Below are 15,594 nucleotides of genomic sequence, written 5' to 3' on the forward strand. Positions count from 1 at the left end.
ATTTTGAAGGCTCAGGAAACCTTTGCAGGTGTTTTGAGTTGATTAGCTGATTGGCATGTCACCATTTTCTAATTTGTTGAGAATTGGTGGGTTTTTGTTAAATGCGAGCCAAAATAATCACAATTAAAAGAACCAAAGACTTAAACTACTACGGTCTGTTTGTATTGAATTTATTTAATACACGAGTTCCACAATTTGAGTTGAATTACTGAAATAAATTAACTTTTATACAACATTCTAATTTATTGAGATGCACCTATATGTGAGACTATCATTCAAATATGACAGCATGTTAAATTTTCATAACAAATATTTTATAAGTAATTGTGCAAAATAAGGCTTTCTTAATCAAAACTCTGCCCTGTAAAATGGAAACTTCAGCGATTCGTACTGTATGTATAGGTATGTTTTTGTTTTTTTTGTTTTTTGAGTTTTGCAGAAATGTAGGTAGAGGCACATGTTTCCAGTGAGCCTGGGAAGCTCTTGACACAAGTGCATTAACTACCAATCAAAAGTTTTGAATAATTAAGATTTTTTATGTTTTTGAAAAAAGTCTCTCATACTCACCAAGGCTACATTTATTGGATGAAAAATACAGTAAGATAAAATATATATATATATATATATATATATATATATATATATATATATATATATATATAGTAAAACAGATATATATATATATATATATAAATAAATAAATAAAAGTGAAATATTGTTACAATTTAAACAAAAGTTTTTTTTTTTTTTTTTTTTTTTTTCTCTGAAGGATCATGTGACACTGAAGACTGGAATTATGGCTGCTGAAAATTCGGCTTTGCCATCAGGTGATTAATTTTAAACATATATTTCAATAGAGAACAGTTAATTAAATTGTAATAATACCTCAAAATAATACTCTTTTTACTGCATTCTTGATAAAATAAATGCAGCTGTGGTGACTTCTTTCAAAAACATTAAAATTATGAGTTATTACAAACATTTGACCAGTAGTGTGCTTTTAGTTTTTTGTATGATGTCAAAACGAATGGAGTAAAAGCCACAATACTACAATATTCATTTCATGGGCTTTAATATATTTCCTAACAGGAAACATTTATACTTCATCGTATTTTCAGTGCTGGTCATCATATTGTATATCTTTTTGAACAGGTGATGATTAAAAAAAATGATTTTGCCATTCAGGTGGAGTGGATGACATTCTCAGTAGAAATGTCTGATTTGAGAATGAATTGTTCTGTTGAACAGATCCTGTTCATTGATTCAGTTGAACCAGTTCACATTTCTGGTCAAGTTTGAAATGTACCAGGCAAAGTGTTGAAGCTGGCATCTTATGTGTTAAAATAATAAAAATTTAACTGAAAAATAATTTAATTGAAAACTAAAACTGAAACATGTTTGGGAACATGATATAAAAGAACCGGTGGTACCTGCATTTCTTATTAATGCCAGTCTTGAACAGCCACAATGGTATGCATATATGTGTCATGTCGCTGTGTATTTGCAATTAGGAAAGAAATGCAGACTTCCTCCAGACAAGCTGTTTAGTAATAAAATCTCTCGCTGGCATTAAGATGGAGCCTGGGCGTCTTCCTGACGAGCTTGGCATTTATACTTAATTAGGAAAACACTCTGGTCTGCTGAACCTTTAATTACACACCATTCATCCAGCTGCTGGAGATGACCCAGACCAAACCTTTTCCACACTCATCTGAAATTAGGTTTGTTTGGGGAGTGATACATCACTGCATATCAAAAAAAGTGGTGATAACTGTCCAAAAATAAGTCGATGTGACTCAGCTTTATCTGCAGTGAAGGTTAGAGTCCAGACATCAGCTCCCAAGCTGCTTCAAATATTGATTAGCACGTCCAGCTAATTAAATTACCATTAGTAGCCTACTATTATCAGGATAATATCACTTCTCAAAGGAGCTATAACTACTCTTGACATTTTAAATGAATATAAGCCATCAAATGACGCTTTGTTCTACTTTGTTCTGCAAGCAGCCATGGCAAAGCTTGATCTAGTTTAGATTCCGCAGATTAAAAAGGGTCAGCGTATTATTCATGTACCATTTGAGGCCGGCCCGGCAAAGACACTCTGAATTAAAAAATCTTGCATTAGATTGCATCTAAGAAGCTACATATGAGCTAATTAGGCATAGATTTCTTTGTCCTTTTATGTAAATTAGTTTTATTTGTGGTATTTGGTTTAAACTGAATTCCACCACCTGAGATCCTCATTGTTTTTATGTCAGATAAATACTATTCTGATTGCAAAAATAATATAGATAGAAAGACAGATAGATACTGTATTTAGATAGATAGACTATTTATAACTATATATTAGTCAAGGTGCTGTTGTAAAAAGGTAGTTGTCTACTGTACACTACAAGCTATACAAACAAAAAAGCTAACTAGACTGAAACTAATTTTTCAAAACAGTAATTTGAAATTACAAGTGGCTTGTGAGGCTACCGTTTTCCTGCTATGTAATTCTATCCATTTAAAGCCCCCAATGAAATACAGCAGCAAACCAGGCTTTTGACATTTTTATTAAGTTTTTAACAGAATTATAAAATTCAACACATATGCACCAAACATTTTTCCACATGCACAGTTTTAGTATACAAGACAAAACAGTTACTTTTCAATATGAAAATGTCATGTTATATGTAAGCCATCTCACAGAGATTATTCACTAATACATCAGTATTAAATTCTCAGGGCCGTGTGCAGTAGAAAATGTCAGGTTGTCAATGCTGGCCGACTCTAAAAATATATAGCCGCTATTTACATCTGGCCAAGGTATTGTCGTTTTTCAATTCAGATTACTTAGAAACATAATTGGATTGTAGCGATAAGATCTGTCATTAACAGCTCAGATTTTCATATCATATCAAAGTTTTGCCAAAAGGGAAACCATAATGTGAAGAAATGAAGCTCACTGATTATATGGTGTACACAAAATTAGGCAAATTAGACCATGATTTTAAGAGTACCAAAGAAATCATTGCTATTAAACAACAATTACTGTTTCAGTGTTTATATGCATCATTACGCAGCTACTGTGACTGAGGTTTGACAGGGCACATTAGAACAAATCAAAAGTAGGAGGAAAATCAGCGCATGGAAAAATGAACATATCATTAGTGACAAGGGGTGTGATAAACAGCGCTAACTTTGTAATTACTGTAATATGAAATACATATAGTACATTTCTATTTTATTTATTTTTTTCTATGCTGAAAAAGAAACATTGTCTGAAAATAATAGACAACCTATAAATAATTTGTAATTTCAAAGAGATAAACTCAACTATATAGCTGTAAAGTACACTTGACCATAAAAAACCCTTAAAACTGTTCAAGAGAGCAGTTTTAAAGTCAAAATAAAGTGTTTGCAACCCACTTTACTTCTGTAATGTAACAGGGACGAATTTTATGGAATTTTTTTCATCAGGAATAACATACAAGTGGTCTCATATGAAGAGTGTTAGAGAAAAAGAGAACTTGATGACATCAGCTGAAATGGAAAATCCTTTCAGGGGGGGAGCCTCTTTGAAATAACTCACAATGAAACCAGGAATTAAGCAAGGACCAATATTAAGAAAGACTGATGGTGCTTAAATGTATACTACCATTCAAAAGTTTGGGCTCAATAAGATTTTTTTTTTTTTTAAAGAAATTACTAAAAATGACTATTTTCATTCAGCAAGGATGCATTAAAATGATCAAAAGTGACCGTAAAGCATTTATAATTGTACAAAAGATTTCTATTTTAAATAAACACTGTTCTTTTGAACTTTCCATTCATCAAAGAATCTCGTTTCATCAATGCATCACCAGTTTCCACATAAATATAAAGCTGTTTTCAACATTGATAATACTGCAATAAGAAATGTTTCTTGAGCAGCAAATCAGCATATCAGAATTATTTCTAAAGGATCGTGTGATTGTGTGAAGACTGGAGTAATAATGCTGAAAATTCACCTTTGCCATCACAGAAATAATTTACATTTTAAAATTTATTTAAATGGAAAACAGTTATTTTAAATTGAAATACTATTTCACATATTACAGATTTTATTTTCTTTTTGATCAAACCAATGAAGCCTTGGTAAGACTTCTTTAAAATGCCCCAAACCTTTGAACAGTGGTGTACAGCTGCATATCCTTAAATGTAGTTTCTGTGTTTTTCACCTGCTTTGACACAGATGTAGGATTGCAAAATGTATCTAACTCTTCTTCAAGAAACTTCTCTTTGTTCTCTGCATCTTTCTGCTAAAACTCCAACTTTCTGAGTGGGAGGAGGCAAGGACACCTCAGACACTCAGCACAAACTCCACATGAGACGGCTGACAGGAACACCGACATCAGTCAATCAAGAGTCTACATTGTGACAGCCGCAATATAGAGCAGAAAAATCGATATCCCATTGACTGGGCCACTGCAGCCTAATCAAGGTGCCCAGACCTTTATGAAAGCTTGAAGGAGAACAGATTGGCTGTCCTGATTGGGACTCTGCAGCCTCTTTTTTTATCTCCTTCACTAACCTTTTTTAACATGTCTTCATGGGCTGTACCGCACCTGTTCTGGAGACTTTGCAGGAAGGCTATGTCACCTTGGTTCACTACCTCGTGCTTTCTTCTGACATTGAGAAGAACAAGTGAAAATTATGGACTCTACAGCCTGCTACTGCCATGACAGAGCCAGGAACATATTGTCCAGTGAAGGCACTATTCCCTGGCAGCAAACCTCGGCATTAAAAGGTCACCCCCGAAGCGCCTCACCTCTTGTCTCATTGAGGGTACAAATGAGAAATTCAGAATTCAGTGCTTGTTAGATGGGCATCAACATGAAATATGATCTAATATCCTGATGTGACACAGGGCTGCACAATAACGGTTAAACTGATAATCACGATTATTTCACTCAAAATGTATACTCACGATTATTAAGGTCCGTTTAAAACAAGAACGGTAACTACAAAGATAACTACAAACAATAACTATATTAGCATCCACACCTATGCATAATATTGTTATTTTTATTAGTTTTGTAGTCTTTCCTTTTAAATGTTTGAGATCTGTAAAAGAAGGATGGATTCTAATTGGGTGTCAAAGTTTTTATCATTCATCAGCTGGAAGAAAATCTTTCGGGAAAAGATTGCAACAATATAATTTCTCTGTGCTGTTATCGTTATACTTTTATTTTGAGGAATTACTTTTTACCTTTAATTGGGATTATTGCACTTTCACGTAGGGAAGAGAACATCAGCTCATTTACATGGTTTAATTTACCTTGTCTATTTTCCTGATGTATTACTGCATATTTAGCCTATTGTATAAATAAAAATAACACTCCCTACATTGTAAATACTGGTAAAACAAGATGTTTCTCTTAAAAGATAAAACCTGTGAAATGCCTAATAGTAACTTAAAAAATCCCAAATAATGTTTTTCTATTAAAACAACAACAGCAATTATTTTGCATTGTGGCACGGAGGGTTCTTAAGTGCGTCAGCAACCACAATCGCAAACATTACTGTCAAGATCCATGTTTGGATTTATTACAGTTCATCACCAAAAAGTTTGAATGCAGATTTAGTCACAGCAAACAGTACAAATGACCATGTGAAAGAACAAATACTGGCTAAGTCATGCTCTAATTTAAGCAGAATATTTCGACTGGTATTTTTCTTTTGGTGTTTTCATATTATTAGTGCTTTTTTTCTCAGTTTAGAGAAAGTGTGTGCACATGGCTGCAGAAAATGTGCCCTTTTAAAAGAAAATTTCAGATTGGGGGATTTAAGCTCTTGACATCTGGCAACCCCAAGCATGAAAGCTTGTAGAGGCTTGTTACCAATGCAAGATAATGCACATGTCAAATGGGACTTTTTTTTTTTTTTTTTTTTTTTTTTTTTTAATAAATAACCAGTGGGCAAATATTGGAGATGGAGAAACTTGATTAATCGTGAGGAACAATAATCGTGATCACGATTAATATACTATTTATAGTGCAACCCAAATATGACATTTGAGCAATACTATAGGATCAGGATGGAAAACCACCTTGAACAATGCTGTTTTTTTTTTTTTTTTTTAAACATTTAGACTGGTAGGGAACTCTGGGGACTTTCACGCATCAGTCTTGTACTTGTTTGCAAGGCTTTCAGTCTTTCAACATCTGCAAGGCCATTAAATCTATAAAAATTTTATACTCTTCCAGCAATGTTCCACATCTTGTCACTTAGTTTCTGACAACTTGTTTTGCAGATTATGTGCCAGTTTACTAACATGCAGTAAGTACAGGTAGATGTGTGTGAGGCATTTGCAGTAAGAGCCTTTCAAAAGCTTACTTATGTATGGGTTGTGAATAACACAATATAGTGGGGCAGCACCAGCTAAGAAAAACTGTAGTGTAAATCTGGTTCAGCTAGAGCAAATACTCACAGGAAGAGTATGCCTTAATTGTGTAGCCTTAAGTGTCTAATGCGTAACGCATCAATAATTTAAACGACATGAAGAGTTGAACAAAATGCTAAAACCCATCAAAGAGACTGAGAGGGAGCCTTTGGAGTCGATGGCACTGTAATAGAGGTGGGATGGCAACACACTTTTCTTAACTAATGGAAGATTCCCATTAGGACAAATCAATGCTCTGCTTTGTTAACCCAGACCCAGAACTTAGTTGGGGCAATGAAGCCACAAGAGATCCAAAAATCTGCAATATATATAAGAGCAATTCCCACCACCATTGGTTTCTTAGCCCTTATCCTCAACTGCAAAACTGTTTATCTACTTTGGTGCGTACATAAATTTAAGGCATTGATTGTTCTCAAGGATCAGAGGAAAAGATGACGCACGCATTGGCACACTGCATAAAGAAGCGCATTATACAAAGAACAAAAGCAGTCCGTTGGTGGTTTTTTTTTTTCCTGGTTGTAGGGTGCCAAAGAAACTGTCATATATGCAAAAAACATTTATGAAACTGTATTTTTGTCTTGTTTTCCAATTCATGAGATTAGTTTTTAAAGTAAAAAAAAAAAAAAAAAATTAAGCTTATTTTTCATAACACATTGGAAAACAGTTTTTTGCCTGGTTTTAAGCATAAGCATTTAGTTTATGATTTGGTAAGACAATGGGGTAGACAAATAAACTTCAAGCAATATTCTCTGAAAACAAGTCTTAATGTTTTATGCAGTTTTTTAGTTTATCCTATTTAAGGATGTTTTTTTGTTTTTGTTTTTTTTTTTCAGGAAAAGACAACAAAAAATACTCAATAAAAAAAAAAAAAAATGTTTTTGCAGTTTACTCTAGATCATCCCAAAAGCCCTAATGACTTTCTTTCAGGGCTCTGCCATGTTTACTAATGATGCATTCCTTAACATTTCCCATGACATTTCAATATCAGGCTCTTCCATACATGTTACCAGAGCTGGAGAATCCCATCTGGTCAGATTGTGATGGGAAACACAAGCCTTGTATGAGCAAAGAGCAGAAAGTATGTTTTTCTTGGTGTGGCAGGATCTGGTGCTCATGGGAGACAAACATCAGGAGGCACTGAACGTCGACAGAGCGCAAATGAGGAGCGGAGAGAGAGAAAGTGTGCACAGCCTTCCTGCTCTGGATCCACGGGCACCCATGCCTGTAAGCAAACGCAAACACAACCATTAAGAAAAACTATTTAACCTCCCAAAGGAGAGAAAGAGAGCATTATGGTTTTACGCTCTCAGACAGCTCATTCCCAAATCAAAGAGAAATTGCCTAATAATGTAGATAGTGGAGCGGACCTGATATGGAATGTTCAAGAACAAAATACGGTCTGAAACTATAAAAAAAAAAAAAAGTAAGCTTCAGGAAGTCAATATAAATATAAATTAAATACATTCTTATTCATAATTCTCTATATATTTCTATATTAAATATACTAAAACTACATATAAGAGGTCAAACTAAATATTTAAATAAATTATGTTTATAAAATGTATTATAACAACATATGACAAATATTATATATATATATATATATATATATATATATATATATATATGAAGTCAAACATAATTTGTAATTATATACAAGTATTTATTACTAAAATGTATTGTAACTATACACAAATATATATATATATAACATGAATACATAAAATGTTTCATTTAATTTGTCAAGCCAAGCCATTCAACTGAACCACTGCATATTTTAACAACATATGGTGAAATATATATGTATATATGTATGTATGTGTATATGTATATTATATATATGTATGTATGTGTATATATATATATATATATATATATATATATATATATATATATATATATATATATATATATATATGTATATATATATATTTGACCATATGTTGTTAAAATATGCAGTGGTTCAGTTGAATGGCTTGGCTTGACAAATTAAATGAAACATTTTATGTATTCATGTTATAGCTTATATAACATCACAAAAAACAAAAACAAAAAAACAACAACAACAACAACAACAACAACAAAAAAACTTCTGCATCTAATGTACAAGTTTACCCTATTCATGGAAAGAAACATTATTGAGGAAAGAATCCTCTGAAAAAATCGGGGTGTATCTGATAGCAACTGTGTAAGAAGGGGAAGGGAAGTCGAGCACATTTTGATTGCCACCCATTTGAGGGAGTGAAGGAATTGGGGGTGATTCTCACTAATTTATATGCAGCTCTGGCTGCCAGTGACAGAGATAGATAGTGGAGGAGCATGCATTTCTTTAAAGGTCGGATTCTATGATGCACTGAAAGACTGAAGCGAACAGAGCAAAATATTTAGGCATCCAAACTGATTGAATACCCAATAAGAGCTCATCAATGCTGGCAGAAGACAAAATAAAAGACGGCAACATGAAATGACAGACGTACTGAGTTGGTGGATGTGGATGGGCTCGCTTCCTTCCCCCAAGCCCCCTTCACTGAGGGTCTTGATCTGAATGACGTAGTTGTCGTTCGGATTGAGGGTCAACTCAACCGAGGCTTTGCTGGTGATGATGGAGTACATGTCGTTATTCCGGTGTCTTCTGTACAGCACCTGCAGATGACGGCACCCCAATCAATCAAAGGCTTCATTCAGAATAATTAAAACTAGGGCTGACAATTTTTTTTTTCTTTTCAAAATAGGATTCATTACAATGCCGTCAATTAAATTAATTGATCAATTAGTGGCATTTTTGCTAAAAAAAAAAAAAAAAAAAAAAGAAAGAATGTAAGTGGTTTGCCATGCAGCAATGATACTAGAATGTTGTGGGTAGTTTTCAGTGTTGCTATGTGGTTGCTAGGGTGTTCTGAGTGGTTTCCAGGGTATTGTGGACCCTGGATATGGCTATCGTTCTTTTGTTTATAGTAAATAATAGCATACCTCCTCTCAAAAACCACATGATTTGAGGCATCTGTCATGTCTGAAGTAGTTTTATATTCAGAGATCGTATAAGTATTATTTATAATACTTATTTATAATATTATAATATATAATATAAAAAAAATATAATAATGATTATTTATAATCAATTTAAATTTTACATTTATTAGCAACAATGATGTAGCACCACTAAAGATGTGAGAGCGACATATATACAGTATATATATATAAAACCATGGAAGGAGTTAAACACAGGTGATGCCCTGTTATTCTAGATAATATTTACTGATGCTAATGGCTAGTGCTTTTCCCCTGAGCTTCATGACTGTTTTCCCTTGTGGGGAAATTAGCACTGTGAGAGCTGTTAATTGCATACATGTATAATTAAGAGAGGTGGAACGAGACATGAAATAGCATATGCTGTGCTCTTATCTATAAAAAACACACAAATGAATGGTTTTCAGCAACGTAACTGCCATATCTTTGTAGCTAAATTACTGCACCCCGACAACCCTTATTATGTGCTGTATATCTATGGTATCAGATGCAAATATGCATTGTAATTTCTGCTGTCATTGTACAGCTCACAGTCTAGGAATGGAAATGCCTGACTTCTAAAAGGAAAACAATGGATTAACTCCAGTGAAACTTTTATAAAATATACCAAAGCATTTTCTGGGTGCAGAGAGATAATATCACTCACTATGTATCCCGTGACCTCAGATTCAGTTTCGAGAGCGATGACGGGATCCCACTGCAGCACGAGCTGAGAGCCAGTCAGATTCCACTCTACGTTCTGAGGGGGCTGTCCAGGCGCTGACGTTTGTTGTGTATGAAAGAAATGGGCAGAAAAAGAAAGAAAGGGTTCACAGTGTGCGATCAATTGTGTGACTGCATTCGATAACACCAAAATGTTTGACAAGCAGATTAGTACCGTCAGTAGGGGAGGTTTCTTTCAGCACAAATCTGTTGCTAAATCAGAGCCGTTTCTTTCACAGATGGACTTGGAAACTGTGATTTATACCAATTAGATAGAATTGGTTTCGACAGTTTGATATTGTCTGAAATGTCTTTTATTTATTTATTTATTGACTGGCTTTAATTTAGCTTAAAGAGTTGTTCAGCCCTTTGGGTCCATTTCTGCTGCTTTTAAATGCTTTATAAATAAACATGACTTGACTACTATCAAAATAGATGGTTGAGAACTCTTTCAGTTGGAAAAAACACCTTCAAGTCATGTCACAGCAAGTGTGAGTAGACTTAGTGATCTGTCCAAAACTGTCCAAAATTTATAAGTTCTAAATCTTTCACAGACATTACTAAAAAAAACAAAAACAAAGCAAGATTGTACAATTCTGCTAGTTTATGTACTACTAGGTGCCTCAAGCAAAAATCTTTTTGAAAACTTGGAAAAACCTCTGAAAAAAAAAAAAACCTCTGAGGCAGAAATAGATTCTCATAACATTCACCCGGGTAAAAAATAAATGTGAGGATAACAAAAAGAGATACAGACATCTGTAGAACGTTGTTTTTATACCCATGGAACATTTTTCTAATGGATTGCGGATGAGCAAATTACATCTTGCAGCTATAATGCTCACATCAAATAAACATGTCAGCAACATATAATCGTGGAATGTTCTGTAAAGATGGTTTGCAATGCCCAGAGTACTTACGTGGCTTTTTGGTGGTAACATTGACAGGTATAGACTGGGGGCCAGTTCCTGCAGTATTGAAGGCACACACTGCTAGATAATACTGAGTGTTCCCCTGCAGGCCACTGACATTCACTGCTGTGTAGTTTCCAGTGATCCGCACTTTACCCAACGTATCCGGCTTGGTGTCATCTTCCCAGTACACCACCTGTTCGCCAGGACACACAACAAGGGCATTTTATATACCCTTGACATTAGTTGTAAACAGCTCTCTGCCAGAACAATTACAATCACTCTTGCAACCCACTGTGACCCTAGATATGCAGATTTTTCTCATAAGAAGTGCTACTAAGAAAATAAAAAAATGTTTTGGCACGGTCACTTAACTCAAATGGTTGGTAACAGAAATATGTTAATTGGGAAAGTGTTAAATCTCAGGAAAATATACAAAGTAAATGCCAAGTATTTTTTATCTGCTGCCAAAGAAGGTGAGATATGATATGGACAGAATGTATTACATTCTATGAAAATTATATTTGGCTAGAGATTTCAAATGAGTCAATCAATAACAAAGTGATCAAGTCAGATACTTGATACACATATTTGACTTCACCTTCATTATCCACTTCATTTAGCTGATCATTTGTGTCCTTTCTGCTAAATTTCTGGCTGCTGATTTTCTTGTGAAATGGTATGCACAGTAGATTCTCTTGAGGATATGAAATTTCAGTTAACTTTTAGCTGTGTGGAAATGAAATAATCAATTATTAACCTGGGTCATATGTAATATCAATATTGAGGCATTTAGTATAGGAAGATTTCAAAATTAGACAGTAATGAGATCTGCCTACAGGAGGTATATTTCTAAATTATTTATTTTCTACCTTTTGCTTTCTACATTCTGCTTTCTATCTTTTGCAGAATAGTACATTGTGTCATTCAGTCTTGAATTGAGAATTTATTTTTTCATTCCAATTAAGTTATTAAATTCAAACTGAGATTGCAAACAGGAAGCAAAGTACCATTTCAAAACTGAATGTAAGGAAAAAAATGAACAAATTCAGATGAAAACATATGTGTTTTGACTTTTGTATATGTATTTTTTTTAACTGATATTGATACTTTTTTTTTTTTTTTTTTTGTTACACAATACTGTTTAAAAGTTTGGAGTTGGTAAGATTTTTACCTTTGAAAGAAGTCTCCTACACTCACCAAGGCTGCATTTATTTGTTGAAAAATGTAGTAAAAACATTAATATTGTGAAATAACTATTAGGTTTATTTTAAAATATTTTGAAATGTCATTTATTTCTGTGATTGCAATTCTTGATTGCAATTTTTAGCAGTCATTACTCCAGTCTTCAGTGTCACACAATTCTTCAGAAATCATTCTAATATGCTGTTTTGGTGCATTTCTTGTTATTATCAATGTTGAAAACAGTTGTGCTGCTTATTATTTTTGTGTAAACCTTGACACATTTTTTAAAATATAAAGTTGAAAAAACAAAACAATATTTATTTGAAATAGAAATTGTTTTGTAATAATGTAAAATACTTTAATGTGTCCTTGTTGAATAAAAGTATTAATTTCATATATATATATATATATATATATTTGTTGTTGATGAAATTAATGATTTTTTTTTTAATGAAATTAATACTGTATTTCATCATGTTAAATAAACTTTTGTGGATCAGTGAAGAAGAACACTTAATTTCCCAGAATGCATTACCTGTGTTGAATCACTTTAAATTGCAATTCAAAGCATGCAAAGTAATGCAAAGCAAATTCCTCCTGTTATTCCTAATTTAATTCCAATTCAGCTTCCTGTAAGTGTGACCAATTCAATGCAAAGTCATGAATTGAAAAGAAGCCCATCTGTGTCACTGACCTTGTGTAATTCCATGTGAAGAAGTCAGATGTTCTTGCTTCCATTGAACCACAAGATGCCCTAATTATTATGCTGACAAAATAATTTATATTTAAAGACTAGCATTAAATTAGAAAAATGCAAAACAGATGCACATTAGCAGTCTCAGACTTTTGGACCTAACTGTTTGTTAGATTTTATTTTTTTTTTATTTGCAAGAGGAAATGCAGTGATAGTTTAAAAAGGAATTTTCCATTTCAAATACTGCGGGTGCTTCAAAGGACTGTGAGCACAAATAAATGGTATATACGCACACAGTTCCTTGATCCATGCTGCTTTGATTTGGTCTTTCAGTCCTCGCTAACCAAAGACGAGACAAAAATAAAACCTGAAAAGTTTTCCCCTCATCTAGAATCCAGTGACATGATAGTTCTATTCTTTCCAGACAATATGGCCGCTACCATGGCAACGTGGCGGTTTTGTGCCGTGGGGCAGGGGTGACAGAGATGGAGAGAGTGGCTTATGAGAAAGCAAGACTCTCTTTGCATTCTTGAAAGGCCAGTGGAGAGCTTTTATCTAGCTTCTAAGAGCTGCAGACATTTAACAAAGCTGCAGCACAGTCTAAACACTGGCATTCTCCATGTTTGAGGTGGCAAGGGAGAGGTGAGAAGCACTTTTAATAATCGCTCGAGATTCGGATCGCATCATTACAGGGAAAACATGACATTTAATATGGCGAATGGGAAGACAATGTGAATCAAACCTCATATCCGAGAACTCTTTCAGGGGTCGACGCAATCGGCTCCCAGGTAACTTCGATGTCAGCCGCTGACAGACTTTTTGCTGACACTCTCTCTGGTGCTACGCTCGGCACTGCGGAGAAATGAAGAGATGTTGAGGCTCTTATTCAAAAAGCTTTATCTTAATCCAATTTTACTTCGATGGCTGTGTAGAGAATGCAGCCCTGGTCTCACCTGAGAGAGGCCCTACTTCATTTTAATGGGTACTGTGACTGACAGAGAAGGAGACAATCTGCTGGGAAAATTCAATTAACACTCTAGCACATGAATAGGCCTGTAAGTGTCTAGCAGGATTTGTTGTAACCTATAGCCGCAATAACTAATATAAGGTTGTCATTCGCAGCTTGAACGAGGGAGGAGGGGCGTAAACTGTCTCAATCACCTTATTCCATCATACTCATTCAAGGTCACACCTGTATGTGCGAAGGGAAGGAACCAAGAGTGCTTGAGAACGTGAAGGGACTACTGCTGAGTCTGACCGTGTTTGTGTGCTCCTAATATTTCAGCTCCACAGGCCCAGACAATGTAAAGCCAAAACTGAAAGCAGATGACATCAGGGCTCAGACTATTAGGCTTATATGAAGGAATGATGACAAAAAAAATATATATAAAAAAAATAATATACACAGACTTGCATACAGTACTATTCAAAAGTTTTTTTTTTTTTTTTTTTTTTTTTAAGAAATTAATTCTTTTAATTAGCAAGAATGCATTAAATTGATCATAAGTGACAGTACAGATTTTCACATTGTTACAAACAATTATATTTAAAATAAATGGTGATCTTTGGAAGTTTCTATAAAAAAAAAAAAAAAAAAAAAAAAAAAAAAAAAAAAAAACTAAGCAGCACAATGTTTTCGACACTGATAATAAGAAATGTTTCTTAATCACCAAATCAGCATATTAGAATGATTTCTGAAGGATCATGTGACACTCAAGACTGGAGTAATGATGCTGAAATTTTGCAATAACAGGATTACATTTTAAATTATATTCATATATAAAACAGTTATTTTAAATTGTAACATTATATCACAGTATCACTGTATTTTTGATCAAATAAATGCAGCCTTGGTGAGCATAAGAGACCTATTAAAAAAAAAAAAAAAAAAAAAAAAAAATTGAATGGTACTGTATGTCAAAAATATGGTTAAGAATAAAGCTTTTCTGTGCGCATGAGTTTGCGATTGTGAGTTTTGATGTACACAAATCTAGCTTTACCTTCTTCTGCGGAGAACACTGTTGCAATGCTGCTGAAAGGTCCTTCTCCACGGTTGTTGAACGCTCCCACTTTGACATTGAATGGTGAAAATGGTGGAATGGTGTCATTGCGGTAAACGTAGCGGGTGACGCTGGGCGCCGAGATCACGGCACGGGTCCAGGTGACCAAGCCCACTGGCCGAAAAGCGATGATATAACCGAAGCCCTCTCCATTCTGCAACTCCTCTGGAACAGGTTAGGGTGGAACACAAAACTATAGTGATATTAAAACAAATTGAGGTCAACACACCAACTGACCCACATGACAACAGGGCTTTATTAGCACTTAGTTTAAAGACCACTTTTTTCTCAAGATGTTGTAATTGTTATGCATGCAGTTTTCATGAATTCATATTAGTATATAGACTAGATGGGACGTTTAAAGGATGTAAAGGGATAGTTCACCCAAAAATGAAAATTCTGTCATTAATTATTCACCCTCATGTCATTCCAAACCCGTAAGACCTTCGTCCATCTTTGGAACACAAGTTAAGATATTTTAACCACTGAAGTCACATGGACTATATTTACGGATGTCCTTACTACGTGTCTTATCTTTATTTGTGTTCCAAAGATGAACAAAGGTCTTACGGGTTTGGAACGACATGAGGG

The 15,594-nt window shown here is 34.2% G+C and overlaps 1 pseudogene; it reads right to left on the reverse strand.

Moving 5' to 3' along the window:
• Positions 1 to 4,933: 4,933 nt before the first annotated feature.
• The window catches only part of LOC109062539, a 54,917-nt pseudogene continuing 44,256 nt past the window's right edge, over positions 4,934 to 15,594 (reverse strand).

The sequence above is a fragment of the Cyprinus carpio genome, chromosome A6 (assembly GCF_018340385.1).
Source record: "Cyprinus carpio isolate SPL01 chromosome A6, ASM1834038v1, whole genome shotgun sequence".
Lineage (NCBI taxonomy): Eukaryota > Metazoa > Chordata > Actinopteri > Cypriniformes > Cyprinidae > Cyprinus > Cyprinus carpio.